Source organism: Nannospalax galili, unplaced genomic scaffold (genome assembly GCF_000622305.1).
Source record: "Nannospalax galili isolate Female #2095 unplaced genomic scaffold, S.galili_v1.0 scaffold816, whole genome shotgun sequence".
NCBI lineage: Eukaryota > Metazoa > Chordata > Mammalia > Rodentia > Spalacidae > Nannospalax > Nannospalax galili.
In genome coordinates, this window is record NW_008338116.1 from 710,644 (window position 1) to 727,501 (window position 16,858).

At 36.5% G+C, this 16,858-nt stretch overlaps 1 protein-coding gene across 12 annotated transcripts in view; it reads left to right on the forward strand.

The window, feature by feature from the left end:
* The window catches only part of Ralgapa1 (Ral GTPase activating protein catalytic alpha subunit 1), a 276,016-nt gene that overhangs the window by 248,870 nt on the left and 10,288 nt on the right, over positions 1–16,858 (forward strand). The window lies entirely within an intron of this gene.

Consider the following 16,858-nt stretch of genomic DNA (forward strand, 5'->3'; position numbering starts at 1 on the left):
AAAGGACAGAATTAGTATGGGGTAAGATAAGGGAGAAATGTGTAGATGGTTTGGGTTTCAAAGGATGGGATTTGAATAGCTGGAATGTGATATGTCTGCTATAATTGATATTTATTGCTTAGTGCTTTGTGTATACATATATAATATATTTGCTATTCTGAGATATTACAGTATAAGGGGTGCTATGCAAATAAATGGCATCTTGAAAGAATACTTTATACCTAGGCTTAATATGCTCTTCTGCCACAACCAATGGTATTTGATTTCTTCCAATCTGTTTAGATTGACTTTTTCTTAAATGCCAGAATTGGGTTTCTTTAACTTTATCAGACAAATTACCAAAGTCAATGATCATTCTTCAGTTAGTCGCAGATTGTTAGCCCCATGGTTCTACTGCTCAAATGTAAAGGACCTGTTGCAGAAGTATGAGAGCCAAACTTAAATGAAGTGTAATTGATTGGCTCCACTAATGCAGTTGCCTTTCATTATGATAGGACCTTGTAAAGCCCCTCGGGGGCTCATCAATATTGCTACCATTTCATGTTAGAAGAAAATGAGTTTCTTGAGAAACTACAGAATTTTATGTATCTACTCTTTTGTGGATCATTTTCTCGGGAGATAACATCAATAAATATGGACTGTTCTTAATTTAATCTATAAGAAGAAGATAATTATAGTATGCTCAAGATTGGTATACGGATTAATTAAATAAAACTATCCACATGAAGCACGAAGCACCCTGTCTATCCTCTGTAGCAGCAGCTCAGGAAATTGTAGTTACATGGTAGTTGATGATATTATCTTCTATATTGATATTGGAAATGTTCTAAAACATAAAATCAGGTATACTTAAAGTGTTAAGATAGTTCTTGTCTTCCCATGGAAACAGGCCTGTATTTTTTTGATCTCCTGCAAACAATTCTCTTTTACCCTCCCCTCCTCACCTCATATTTCTCATCACAGTTCTGTCAAACATACTTGTACACCTCAGCTCCACACCTCTTTCTTTGCAATCCCCCCATGACATGGATACTCAGGACATCGTGTGTTCAGTTAAACCAAATTCATCTTCTCTAAATGGTTTGTGTGTGTGTGTGTGTGTGTGTGTGTGTGTGTGTGTGTGTGTGTGTTAGGTTTTTGTTGTTTGAGATTTTACTTTGCTTTAGGGAGGTTGTTTTGTTTTAGTTTGTATTGTTTCGTTTGGTTAGTTTTTCTTTGTTTTGTTTGAGACAGGGTCTGACTAGGCTAGCCTCTGCCTCCTGAGTACTAGAATTAGAGGCATGGGCCACCACACCTGGTCAAATGTTTACTTTTTATCTTCAGGTTTTTTTGTACATGGATAAATGCAATGAAATGATGCCCAGTGTATTAAAAAGTTCACTTGTATTTTATTGTCTATATGTTTTAATTTGTTTTAAACTAGGCTGCAACTTGCAGAACAGATAAGAGGAAGAAACATAAGACCAAAAGAAATTGCCTGTGACACATGAATAGGATCAGTAGGTTAATCAGTGTTTTTTTATTAGTGGACATTACATTTCAGTGAAGATTGTTTTCAGAGATGAACAGTTAAAAATAAAGGGGCAAAGGGTATCTGTTAGGGAGAAAAGTGGGCCAAGACACATGACATCTGGCAGCGACAGATGTTGATATTCCCTGCAAAGAGACTTTGTGTAGCTGTAGGTCTAAAGGTTCATACTTCCCTACTGTTTGTCAAGAAAGGTCAGAGCCACAGGAGAGCAGTAGAGGGCTGCTGTGCTGCTCTAGATGCCAATAGGCTCTCCTACCTCACTGCTTGAATGTGTGTACCACCTACATTATTGATTCCATTAGGAGCTGCCGGTATTTGATGTCATTTGTTGTTTATACTTCCTAAATGAATGTCTTTAACTTCATGGACAAATTGTTTAACTGGTAAATACTTAGAGTATGAAGAAAGGGTCTTTTACCTGCTTACTGCCATTGTGCTGTTGGAAGTAATCACCATATTAGGATTTCTCCCAAGAGTTGAAAACATTATTTGCCTGACAGTCTCTTACTGGAACATTAAAGTCTTTCCTCTATGTTAAAGACATAGTTATTATTTTTAAAAGAAATTTTTGGTGTGCTTATATATCCCTTTCACCTGGATTTTGGTGTCAATCCTCGTGTGAGATTCTGTAGAGTAGTTTTTTAAACAGGCCCCTGAATATGTAACCTTATATTTACAGACAAATATCCCAGTCACCACTTATCGAAGAAGTTTCCTTTGCACCAGACAGAGACTATTACCAAGTACCACAACTGGTCACACATGGACATTGTCTATGAATTGCTCAGGCCTAAGTGACACATCTACAATGTAACCTCTACACCTAAGGCTCATGGAACATAGAACAGGGGTAAAGAGGACACTAATGAATCTTTCAGTTCTCATAAATGAAGCTCCCTCATACAACAGAGGACCAGGAACACAAAAGGCCACAAATGGCCAAAGCATGGAGTCTGCAGACTGTTGGTCCTTGGACAGGACTCCTATATTAAATTTCACCCACCAGGGCTCAGGGAGCATTTCAGAAGAGGGGGCAGAAAGATTGTAAGAGCCAGGGAGGAGGTGCATGACCATATGGAAATGCAGTCCTACAAGCTCCTGGGAACCCTGCTCATATGAACTTATAACAACACCAATATATTCTTTACTACATCATTTTTAGTTTTTCATTTATTCTTTTCATTGAATGGCATTCACATGCTTATTGATGCTGCTGCTAATTGTTTAGTTGATTCCTTTCAATCATTGTAGGAATAATTTTATTGCATACTTTTAAAGGAATTATTCGTTTGGAAATAGCATCTCTGACTTATCCTTTCAATAAGAGGATAAAATCAACCAGGCATGATGTCACACACCTATAGTCCCAGCTTTTTAGAAAGCTGAGACAGGACGATCACAAGTTTGAGGACAACCTAGCCTACATAGCAAGTTTACCCTGTCTTCAGATTTAAAAAAGTAAGGGCTGGGGTTGTAACTTGGTGGTAGAAGACTTGCCTAGCATATAATATGCAAAGCTCTGGCATCAATCATCACTCCTGGAAAAGGGGAAGGAAGGAAGGAGAAAGGGAGGGAGGGAGGGAGGGAGGGGGAAAATGCAAGTCAGAAAATGTGAAACTTTGTGGTGTATATTAAATATGTGATAATAATAGAACAAATTTATTTGAAAGCATGGTCATCTTATGTTTTAAGAGATGATCTTAGAGGTTTTACTAATATTAATTTTCCAATGTTAATTTGGTAATGTTAATAATTATTCTTAGCAATGGAAGTTCACAAAAATGACTTCATTTGCATGGTCAATTTAATTTTTTTAACATTGCTTAATCTGAGATACAGGATTTATCCTCTACTAAGAACTGGATGCACTAACAACAAACTTAAGTAGTAGCCACATTGCTAAGGAATTTTGAATCATTCACTTATTCACATATCTATTGTCAATCTAGAAGGCACTGTTAAAAGAAAAGCTGCAATTTAAAAAGTCACTGCTTTCCAGGAGCTTATAGTCTGGTGTAGGAAAGTAGAGCCCTATGAACTGGACAAGTGAGCTGCATATACTGAGAGAGTCCAACAGAATTGATATATATGAAAGTGGGGCAGTAGAAATGATTAATTTTAGATGAGAGAAGATAGTGGGCTAGAGATTAGGAATGGCTGTACCAAGGAATCCTGTTCTGAAAATTACTTCAGAGATACATGAGACTTCATGAGATGGACAAGATCAGGGAGAATTTTTCAGGGGTAGGAAAAGTGCATGGGCAGCATAAAAAGTGTGATGTGGTCAAGAAATTTGAACAGAGGCCAGGGAGAGGGTTTGGGGTGTTAAAATCATTTGCTATGCAAAACTTACAACCTGGGTTTGATCCTCCAACCTACATTTTTTAAAAAAACTGGATGCAGTGGTACACATCTGTAATCCCCAAAATCATACAGTGAGATGGGGGGTGGAGACAGGAGAATTGGCCAGAAGCTTGCTTAAGCAGCGCAATGGCTGAAACAAGGGAGACCTTGCCTCAAAACAAGGTGGGAGGAGAGAACTAACTCCTGAAAAATTGGCCACTGATCTCCACATGTACACTACAACACACACACACACACACACACACACACTCAGAATCAGTAATTTTGTTTTAAAATGCAAGCAGTTCGGGGCTGGAGAGATGGCTTAGCATTTTAAGAGCACTGGCTGTTCTTAAAGAAGACCCGGGTTTGATTCCCTGCACCCACAGAGCAGCTAACATCCATCTGTAACTCCAGTTTCAGGGATTCCAAGTCCTCTTCTGTCCTCTACAGGTACTGGCATGACATGGGTGCACTTACACACATGCAGGCAATACACCCATACACAAAAAAATAAAAATAAATAAAAATTTTAAAATGCAAGCAGTTCACACTATTGCTTGATATAATGTAAAGTGAAAAGTAGTGGCAGGTGACGATCAAGAACTACGTAAAAACCAGACAGTGTAGCTGAGCAGAAAGAAAGCAAAGTGGACCTGGTCTCCTACTTCTCCCGACAGTGTGCAGTCAGTGTGTGGTTTTTGTTCCACGTTTGTGTATCTTACCTGTTGGTTAGCAAAACAGTTAAAATTTGAACTTACCATTTTTCATTTTTTTGGAGAAGCCTTTCCAAACTAAGTTTTATTGGCTTCATTTTGATAAAATCCCAGTTATTTATAATCCATTAAGCAATTATTATCATGCTATTGACAGTAGTAACTGGTGTCATTCATTTTTTCTTAATGAGGCTAAGAAATCTAAATATTTGATAATATTTACACATATTGATCATTTAATTTTTATGTGTATGAATGTTCTGCCTGCATGTATGTAAGTGAACCTGTGCATGTAATACCCAAGGAGACCAGAAGAAGGTGTCAGATCCCCTGGAACAGGAGTTACAGATGGTTATTAGTTGCCATGTGGATGCTAGCAACTGAACTCTGGTCCTCTGCAAGAGCAGCCAGTGCATTTAACCTCTGAGCCATCTCTCCAGCCCCCCATATTTGTAATTTTTTAAAGAGCATTTGATATTTTCTATTTCCTATGGTAGAATTTGCAGTGCTGAGGCTTAAATCCAGGATATAGTACATGCTAGCCAAGCACTCTTCTCCTGAGCTATACTTCCAGCCCTTGAGTTTTTGAGACAGAATATTCATCTATAAGCCAGACTGGCCTGGAACTCACTGTCCTGGCTCTGCCTACCAAGTTACTGGGATTACAGGTGTGCACCACACACCTGGTTTAGACTCTTCATTCTTGCATAACAAGTCTACCTTTTTGTGTTTTTACACACACACACACACACAAATCACTCCCACTATCTTATGTGTTTTTGTCAAATCTAGTGTGACAGTATGGTTCACATATACCAATCTAGACAGTTGGGTCATATTCACAATATGCCAGAGGCAAGGTAAGAGAACTTCCTCAGGGCCTGGTCATACTGTTTCTAAAAATACTCCAACTTGATGTTTGTCTCCCTCCATCTTTAACCTCTCCCCTATGCTAGAGCAGTGCTTTCCCCATATTAAAAGCCTGTCTGTTCTGTGGGTGATGAGTATACTGATATATTCACATTATTAGTCACTGCCCATAATGTACGAATTTCATTCTAGTCTTTGTTTAAATATAAAAACTGTAGATTCAGAGAACAAATAAAAGATACAAAACTGAAATCAGTCTTTAAACCTATTTGATATAGAAACCAGTGCTTTTAATCCATTCTTCTTACTAAATGTAAGAGCTTTTGATACTGAATTTTTAATAATTCAATAATGGAATTAAAATTAAAGCATGGCTCACAAACCTTCCCGTTTTCTCCTAAATACATCCCTCTCAAACATGAGAGTATGCCTGTTTAAATCTTGACTTTTGCCTGCCAAACCACTGTTACCCTCCATCTGTTCATGCCAGTTGTAAAGAAGGTTCAGTTTTTAGTGAAGCTTCGCATTTCACATAAGGTATGTGAAGTGAAATTTCACAAGGGACATGATGGATCCTGATTCTTAGTGATAAACCTTTGGGGCCATCAGGGTTGGCATATGGTCCAGTATGATATGAAGGCTTGTGTTCCCTGGCTTCACTTCTTTGGCGTGAAGCTGATAAAACCTGGCTCTTGAGTATTATTTCACTGGACACCAATCATGGGCAGCAGGAACTGCCCATTTAACTCTCTGTGGGAAGAAAGCCCAGAGAGCATTCACAATGGTACCATTGTCAAGTTGCAAACTGCTCTGAACAGCTTGACAGCTAGGGAGGAGGGGAAGGAGTTGCTTTACTAATTGCTGTTCAGAAAAGAGAAGGAACAAGAAGAGCTGTTGTAGAACTGATGTTTTTACATTTACTTACTCTCTTGATAGGAGTGTTGACTTTTATTTAGCACATAGCTACTATCAAAAAGAAAGCAAATGAGTATATTTAAACTGCCACCTGTAGTGTTCCCTTGTCAATGTGCCATTATCTGTTGTCAGCCCAGCAGATTCTAGCACAGCAATATTGGTTTTCATGATATTTTTACATTAAATCAAGATAATGTATTTTTATCTCCATAAAATATGATAAATAAACTAAAATCACCACAATCCACACACCAAATACAGTTATAAATTTGGGTTAATTTCCTTTACATTTTGCTTTTTTAGAATTCCCAAATGGTATCTGAATGCGTGTAAGATATATTAGTATCAAAATGCAAATTAACTATGTCACAGTGCTAAAATAATAATTATAGACTAAAATAAACCACAATCCACACATCAAATACAGTTATAAATTCGGATTAATTTTCTTTACATTTTGCTTTTTTAGAATTCCCAAATGGAATCTGAATGCATGTAAGATATATTAGTATCAGAATGCAAATTAACTTGTAACAGTGCTAAAATAATCTAATAGAAATTAGCACATCTTAAGGTTAGATACTGTATTTACCATTTAAGCGAATAGCTGATTATAATTTTAGTCATGCACACTTACCACTGTGCATTCAGTCTAATTTGAGTCTGTAAACATAAGAAGGTTGTTTACTCTGTGGTATCATACACCCTGATCTCTGTATCAGCGTTCTTTCTGTTTTCGTCTGAAAGTCTTACCAACAAGCAGTTGGTCTTTTGGATGCAAAGAAACAATGGTTTACTTTTTGTTTTTAAATTAGAGCTTGGTTTTAAAAGGCCAAGGGATTCTGACCCCACAGTATATTTGTACAAATGATTCTTTTTTCCAGCTGAAATTAAATTGACTTAACTATATTGTAGTGCTATAATTTATGCAGCATATCCTTAAATAAGAGCAGGGAGGGAGATTTTAAGAAAACTTTAAAAACTGTAATTTTTTTATAAATGAGATGCTCCTGATAAAATTGGAAAATGTCAAATGTATGTTTTATAAAACTAGTGAATCTGTAAAATTTACTAGAATTCCCTCTTGTTATATGTCCCCGTAAGTGATTTTAGTAAATGGTACCAGTGCAGTATTTCAGAAACAGTAATTCATTGAAGGCCCATTCTTCCTTTTACTGCAGAATAGATTATATTTAAAGTCAAGATTAATGGACAGATTTTGATGTTAAAGCCCAGTGTCCCAGCCTAGCATTCCCTGGGGGCATAGAGTGCATTAGTTTAAGCCAATATACTGCTTATCGTGGATTCTATGACACTGTTTGAAATGACAGTTTGCTGTACTTTGTTACTACTTGCTATGATAATAAAATCACTTTTTGTATTCCTAATAATTACAGCATTCAAACAGAACTGTAATTAAATTAGTGCACATTTAGGTACAGATAACACTTAAGTAATTGTACACTGTAAAATCTCACTTTGGGGTTTTGGGAGTTTTTTATTTTCTTTCTTTTTTTTTTAAATAATCTGACAAGGTCCAAACTTACTATTTAACTGAAACTCCTATATTAATTTCCTCTACTTTAAGGCATTGAAATTTTTGTTCCTAAAAGAAACCACACAAAGAGATTGTAATTCTCGTATCTCTCCAGTGTTCTTAAACTTACTGATACTAGTCATTTTGAAGCAGTTCTTTGCCCAGTATGAAAACTTTATTGTTACCCAATTAATGATAATAGTGTCAAGTAGATCTTAACATGAATGGGTAAAATTTTTTAATTTCATAAAATTTGCAATCCAAATAACTTAGTTTTTCTATTAACAGTTTTGTTTCATCCAGCTTATGTGAGGGTAGGAGAGAGAGATACATACATATTTGCTAATCTGACTAGTGACTTTTGGAACTAACCAATTATTATTGGATTATTAAATCAGGAACCTATCTTTAGAAAGGTTTAAATTTTTAAGCCTGTTTATTTAAGGCTAATCTTTTTTAAATGTATTTACATGAACTTTGGTAGAAATGGGCTTATCAACTCTTTTCATGTTTTCATTTAGTAATTGACTGATTTATGAGCAATTGTATATGGTACAAATTTTATTCCACTCCAGCTTTCAGTAATAGGGCTATCCTTACACTGCCTTAGCACCTGTTATGGATTTTGAGTCATCTGGCAGCCCATGGGACGTAGATAAAGAAGTACCAGGTGTCCTGCCTGTCTCCTAATTGAGACGCAGGGAAAACAATATAGACTTGGCAATATGGTTAAAAGGATGGATTAAAGCCCAGCTTTGTCTGCTCTGACAAATCACAGCTTTTCCTTCATGGTGTAGATACTACCAGCTACTAAAGAATTTCATTAATATAAGACATCATAAAAACAGTTTGTCATAACCTGTTGAAGACTTTCAGAAGAATTTCTGCTAGCATGGTATAATTAAACAATATATTATTTAGGGGAATTTTACTTTTACCGCAAGTGAACTAGACTATATATTTCTTGACAAAATTAGCTAAAGTAGGAAAGAAACAGAATATCCCCCCTCTGCCTAATCATTAATTTACCAGACATTACTTTGTAAGGTAAGTTACCATAGCATACTTTCATCTTCTCAATGAACAGCACCTATAGGATACTTGTAATTGCCCTGAGTATTTTAGGGAAGCATTCTACTTTGTCATGATGGTAGCATGAGAGCTGTGGGAGGTAAGAAAAACCTGTACATATCTCAAGGCTGTTCCAGTGATTTTGCCTCGAAATGTTTAAAAGTATTTCATGGCCCTTAAAATTAAAGTGATAAACATGACTTCATTTTTATTTTTATTTTAGAACACATTAGGTTTTTTTTTACTATAACAAAGTACAATGATTATAGTATAACAATATAAAGAAACTTTTAAAATTTGTCATTCTTATAATTTAAGCTAATGTTCATTGTTTTGACTATCTTAGGGGAAACATACCTAACATGCCCCCCTCTTTTTCCCCTCCACAAAACACCCAGGTCTTTAAAATTGAATATAAAAAGAATAATGAGATATTAACTAAAAAAACAGGTTTGTAGTCCCAACTTGACCCAGCTTTCCAAACAGATTTCTATACTCTTTCTCAAAGCAACATTTTGCCTCAAAATAGTTTTGCTAAGTTCCCAAACTATCCTAAATATTCTTTATAATTGATGCTTGTCTTAGTATAATCCCTGTCACGATGGCTTTTGGGAAAGAAAAAACAAACCTAAATATGTACTGTGGCATGTAACACACACCTGGAATCCCTCCAGGGAACTAGTGAGTTCTAGGCCAGCCCCAGCTCCAGAGCAAGACTCTGTCTCCAAAATAAAAGAAAAATATACAGATAGTTCCTGAATTTATGTTGGTGCAGCTTAAGATATCTCAACTTTATATGGTTTCCTTATTTGGAAAGCAGTGTATTCAATAGAAACACTTTGAATTTTGATGATTTCCTGGACTCTCTTACAGTACTAGGCAGCTCCTATGACTATGAACTCTATAATATGCTATGTTGCTAAGCTGTGATGTTCAATAGGCTTGCTGTATTAAATGCATTTTTACTTATTTTTAAAAATATTTCATTTATTTTATTTTATGTGTATACATGTATTGCCTGCATGTAGGTAAGTGCACCTGTGTTGTGCAATGCCCGCGGAGGACAGAAGAGGTTGTGGGATCCCCTGGAACTGGAGTTATGGACAGTTGTTAGCTGCCATGTGGCTGCTGGGATTCAAATCTGGGTCTTCTGCAAGACCCAGTCAGTGTTCTTAACTGCTGAGTCATCTCTCCAGCCCCTGTTGTGTGTTTTTTAAGGCAGGGTCTCTCTCAATTAACTCAGGATAACCTGGAACTCACTCTGTTGCCCAGGCTGGCCTCAAACTCACAGGAGTCCTCCTAGCCTCTCAAGAGCTGAGAATACAAGCATGAGTCACTACATCCACCTGATAATGCTATCCTTATTATATAGAGTAGATTCAGAAACCTGCCCTAAATGATTTTAAATTACGCTATATTTTATTTACACAGATTTTCTCAAAGATTCTTCCATTTTCTCCCTTTTTTAGTGATGGCCCCTTTATATAATTAAGTTTAAACCCATTGTCTTATTCCATTGTAAAACTTATGAAGAACTTTTCTTTTTTTTATGTGCATGAGTGTATTGCCTGCATGCATGTGAGTGCACCCGTGTCGTGCAGTGCCGCGGAGGTCAGAAAAGGGTTTCGGATTCCCCAGAACTGGAGTTAAGGACAGTTTGTAGCTGCCATGTGGGTGCTGGGAATCAAACCCGGATCCTCTGCAGGAGCAGTCAGTGCTCTTAACCGCTGAGCCATCTCTCCAGCTCGTTTTTATTTCTTTTGAAGAATTGTCACAATTGAGGGGAAATGTTTCAATGCTGAAATATAATAAGTTGTGATGACTTTCAACAGTCATAGGGTGTTTAGCCAGTTATTTTAGTAGAAATAATTAAAGCTCAATTATCAGTTTTCTTTCTCTTAATGTTAAACTTTACATACTTATACATTGTGCTTTAATTTACCCTTTTTTTTCCCTTTTTTCTTTAAAAGAGAGTCAAGCAAGATCAAGGTGTGGGACAGAACCAAACTTGCTCATAAGTACCACTGCTAGAAGTTGATAGGGCAACGGAGATTGTTCAGCGGGTCAAGTGCTTCCTACATAAGCCAAAGTTCAAATCCCTAGAATCCAGCAAAGCCTGATGTGGTAGCGTCCCAGTGTTCCTGTTCAAGATAAAAGAGTCCTGGAAGCTTGCAGGCCAGCTAGACTGGTGTAGGCAGAGGTGAACAAGAGATGTGACTCAAATAAGGCTGAAGGCATGGGCAGATACCTGAGATCATCCTCTAACCTCCATACATGCACTGCGGGCCACACCCCTGCACACAAACACACATCTTTTACACACACATACAGAAGGACTTTTTTTATTGTCTATGGTGCTTTTCTCAGTCCCCCCACTCTACAGAACCTCTTTCCTCATACTGTTCTTCTAATACATTACACTCTCTTAAGAAAGAGTTTCTGGCGGGCCCCGTGGCTCACACCTATTATCTAACTGGGAGATGGAGGCAGGAAGATCAAGAGTTCAAGGTTATCCTTGGCTCCACCATGAGTTTTAAGCCAGCAGGGCTGCTTAAGACACTTAACACACTGTCTTAAGAAGCAAACAAAAGAAAGAAGACAGAAGGGGGGAAAAGGACAAAAGGGGGAAAGGAAAGAAAAAATAGTTCTGTTCCTGATTTTCAGGGGCAGGTTTGGATGGTCCTTCATTGTTGCTGTTGCACTTTGTAAACTAGTAATCCAGTAACTGTGTGTTTATGCTCTACCTTAATTGCTCATTTTGTGGTTAGACTAGTAGAGATATGAAGGTCTTAGAGGCAGAAGCCAAGTATTTCTTTTTAATCTTTGTAGTTTTGATACCTATCACAAGTTAAAAGATACCTTACAAATACTGTGAAATTGGCCAATTGGTTGGAATACTTCAATAGTAATACTCAAATTACAACTATTTAAATTATAACTATTTTCTGTAGCAGTCCCCACAACAAATTTTAAGTCAGTAGTCAAATTTTCTAACTAACTTTTACAACAGGAAATCTCCTCCCTGATTACTATTATTGGGATCTGCTGTATAGAGAAGAGAAATGAAATTGCTAGTTGTTAAAACACTTATGAAAATTATAATTTATATCCATTCTTGTATATAATATACATGTGTACACATGCAAATTTTCCATTTCTTTAGGCTCATGCTAGCTAAATGTACAACTTACTGGAGTATGAATGGAGTTGCAGTCACAAAACTTAAAGTCTTCTTATTTCTGGCAGTAAAAGCAATTTCAAAATCGTCAGATTAAGAAGTTGTAGAAAGTGAAGGTTTTTGCTTCTTTAAGACTAATTCTGGGCTGGAGAGATGGCTCAGCAGTTAAAAGCACTGGCTGCTCTTGCAGAGGACCCGGGTTCAATTCCCAGCACCCACGGGGCAGCTATGAACCATCCTTAACTCCAGTTCCAGGGGAATCTGAAGCCCTCTTCTGACCTCCGCTGCATTGCATGACACAGATGCACTCACATTGCAGGCAGTACACTCATACACATGAAATAAAAATAAATATTTTTTTAAAAAGACTAATTCTTCCTTTTAATTTATTCTCCCTGCATATTAATAAGATTAACTTTTTTTTACTTAATCATCTCCAGTACCTTTTGTTCCTGTTATATTTATCCCCAAGAGAAATCACTTACATCAGAATAAATCAAAACTCCCCATGTACATACTGCAAATAAGAAATACTACCAAGCCAAGCATGCTTGCACATGCCTTTAATCCCAGTCGAATCTCTCTTGAGTTCAAGGTCAGCCTGGTCTACAGAGTTCCAGGCCAGCTGGGGCTACAGGGAGACCCTGGCTCAAAAAGACCAAAAGAAAAAAAGACTACCAACATTATCACGGAGTTCTGACACATGGATATGTTTCTTGTAGGTAAGTAGATTATTGATTTGTAGATGATAGATGATAGATAGATGGATGGATAGATAGATAGATAGATAGATAGATAGATAGATAGATAGATAGATAGATAGATAGATAGATTAGATACAGACAGACATATAGCCCAATCTGGTCTGGAATTCAAGATCCTTCTGCCTCAGCATTCCAAGTGCTGGGATTGCAGGTGTGTGCAACCATATATGGCAATGTAGATCTATTTCTTGACAATGAACATTGTCCTCCTAGAGCAGGACATGACAGAGTGCACCTGTTGTCTCAGGTACTTGGGAGCCTGAGGCAAGAAGGTCTGGAGTTCAAGGTTAATCTGGACAACGAAGAAGCAGAGAGAGGGACAGAAGAAAGGAAAAATTGTACTCCTAGAGACAGCATCTACTATTTACAAAGATGTGAGCCAAACCTCAAACTAGTACAAAAATAATAGATTGGTGTTCTTGGTCATTTCATTGGCAGAGAAGCAGAATGTGTGTAGACGAGAGAGGGAGGAGTTACTCTGAGATTTACAACTAAAAGTTCATAAAAGCTATTCAGACAACTGTAGTCCACACATTTGGTTACACTGGGAAGGTCATTAACCTTCATGAAGTAGTAGATACACTTTTAAATAAATTTTAAATTCGGAAAGTTACAGCAGAGTTTGTACCACTGTAGCAATAAAAATAAATGATTTTCAGCACGGATGTGAAGGAACTGTTGGATTACAGTGTATTTATATCCTTTAACCCCTAATAAAGTAAACACACACAGATGGTGATATCCCCATTCAACATAGACATAAAATATGGCAAAGAGAATTCATACTTATCTTTCCAAGCCAGGCTAAAATTGGATTCTGGTTTCTTAATAGCCTATCTTGAAATTTAAAAGTAATTACTCAAGATGTCTGATAATGTAAACTTGTTAATGAAGTTCAGCTTAGATTTAAACTCTTTCTTTGTGACAGAACGTTTGGTCCCTTCATTATTTTTAGAATTGTAATATCCCTTCCCCTATTCTGCTCTGCGGAAAGTAAAAGGAGGATTAGTGGATAATTATGTTGCTACGATTGCAGCACCTGGGTGTTATTTTTTATTGGCTACTTCTGTATTAAAGATTCCTACCAGCTAAAAATCTCCCTTCAAAATTTTAAGCTAATTTTAGCTTGAGATGTTTTAAAAATTGTGACACCTTCTAAATTCAACTTAGATCCGTACTTTAAATTTTTGTTCTGAATATTTTTATTAGTTCCCCTTCACCTTTTTATTATCTTGATCATTTCAGCGTTCTAGTTTTAATGCCATTGGCAACACTCACAGTAGGAATATAGCCTGAGTTGTCCTCTTGTTGCTAGCCACTGAGTTTGTGTATGCCACTCAATTTATAGGTACTAATAACTCTTCCCTAGAGAGCTGCCTTTTTAAGGAGTATGTGTCTGACAAGTTATGAAAAGATAGAGGAATTAGCTGCCTTCAATGCTGGTTACAATCACCGATGCTAAGAGTACTCTAATCACTGCAGTCACAAAAATGCTTTGGTGTTGGCCCAGGACTTCAGTGGAAGTTTATTATATGTCCTAATTATATGTTTTCTGAAGTAAAAATTAGAAAGGTATATGTACTATGGATTGGATCAGTTTTATCATATTTAATTTGACTGCAATAAACTTGGAAAATATAAAGAACATTTAACTTTTAAAAGGTAGGTTACTTTAAATTGTAGTTATCTACCAAGCCAACAGTGTTTTCTGAAGTTAACCCACCAAAAAGGGAACTTGGAATGTTAGCCTATGTTAATATGTGATGTCTGCTGTAGTTTTCCAATTGTAAACCAACCATTAATGGATTTCCTCACTCTTTCACATAGACATAAACTGTTGAAATGTAAGAAGCGTTGTTTTCATTAATGAAGACTTACTGAAATTTTATTAAATACATTGTATATTTTATGTAAAATGAAAATATTACAATACCCAGAAAATCTTCCATTTTATGCATCTCTGTGTTGGGATTTCTCTAATTTTCTAAACCTTTGGTATAGCAAGGTAGATTAGCCTTCAAAACAAAATTTTTTTTTTACCTAATCGCTTTCTTGTTTTGATAAGTTTAGTACATTGGAACTATCCTCCCAGTTTTACAAATATTAACATTTGCTTTTTCCTGCCTCGTTTTTATGTAAACTCTAAATATAATAAGATAAAGTAAAATATTTCATTTATAGGCCCTCTGAAAGTAGAGCATTTTCAAAGCAGGTAGGTGTCTCCACCCTACTTTCCATGAAGTGTTTTACCCATTCAGGCAGACTTTTAAAAACAGCTTGTTTTGATAGCAGACTGTTCTCCTGTGGGCCTTCAGCCTTTGCTTCCTGGCAGCACCTTTGGTGCGAAAAGAGAGTGATCAATTGGGAGACTATCAGTGCCAGCATGCATAGAGTGATAAGTTAACACACCACTGGGAATTTCTAGGGCCCACCAAGATACTTCACTTCTAATGTGCTAACAAGCTCATTTTTCTACCTCTTGCCTCTTCAGTTATTTTTTTTCTCAGAAGAGCTTAGAAGTTGAGTGCATCAGGCATAATGAAAAGCTCTGTAGGAGGGAGAAGCAATAACCCCATTTTTCCCTTTTCAGCCAAATAGAAAATTAGTTTCTGGTAATACACAAAGGCCAGTATTTTTTGTACAAGGGGCACTGCTGTGAATCAAAGGACTCTATTAACTGCAGAAAATTCGGCAGCTGTGAATCTCCCCCAATGAAAAAAGTACTTTCCAACAAGTTGTGAGCTATGTGGTATTATTGAGATTGAACCATCAGTTTCATCCTCTTCCGTTTATAACCATATACCTTCTTTTAAAATGTGCATATTACTTTTCTATGTTAAATTCAGCTCAAAAATATCTGTTATCTTTCCATAAAACCTTTCCTTACCAGGAGTCATTTAATACAGCATCTTACCCTGTTACAACGAGTTTCAAAAGTAAAATTCTTTTGACGTTCAACCACAGTGTACAGAATTGAAAATAATGAATTGTAAAGAGATGGAATTCAGATCGTTTCAATATTTGATGCAAAAAAATAAATTGTAGTACAAGAAGATACAAACCATTAAAAGGGCAAAAGATACAATCAAAGTCAAGTGCCTAATGAGTGTACAAGTTTGACCTCTGACTCTTAGGTTTTTTGCCTCCTCTTAATAAACTTTTGTAATATACTGGCCATGGTATCGCCTATTGATTTATCATTTTAAATTATCTTGAAAATTATTTTTCCTAGTTTGAGTTGTAATTCCTAGAAAATAGAATTGCAATATTGGATTATAATTTAAGGAAAAGAATAATGAATTTTAAAAGGAAATAATTAAAGAACTCTAAAAAAAATTCAGTGAAAAAAGAGAACCAATAGGTAAATTTGTATTATCCCTATTTAAGTGTCTTATGTACATTTTTTATTGTCTTTAATTAAATGTCAACATGGCACGTCAAGTACAGCAGGAAAAGTTTTAAAACTTGAAAAAGCAAGGTTAGGTGATTTCTCAGTTCGGGAGCTCTAGGACATGAAGCCAGCATGCAAGTCTTCCCTGATAATTGTATGTTGCTGCCTGCTGCTCTACGCTTTGACAGCCATTTCCATAGTTGCTTTCGTGAACAACAGAAATTCTCTCTCTTTCTCGCCCTTTCTGTGCTAACAGCACAATCAGACCTGCTGAAACAGGAAGCCTGGAGTGGGTTGTTCAAAAGCAACAACACTTCAAGGTACTGGTTACTTGTCAATAATATCAGAGAAGAAAATGTGGTGAAAGGGAAGTACAGTCTTTCTCTGTCAGTGTCAGTGCCCTGTAGATGCTTTGTTGGACAGTATTTAGGAGTCCTGTGGACTCCGCAAATATTCCTGCTTATTTCCGTTTATAATTGACAGGATATTTTTCCTGACACAGATTCAGCTATACATTTATCTTAACTACATGGAGTTATTCA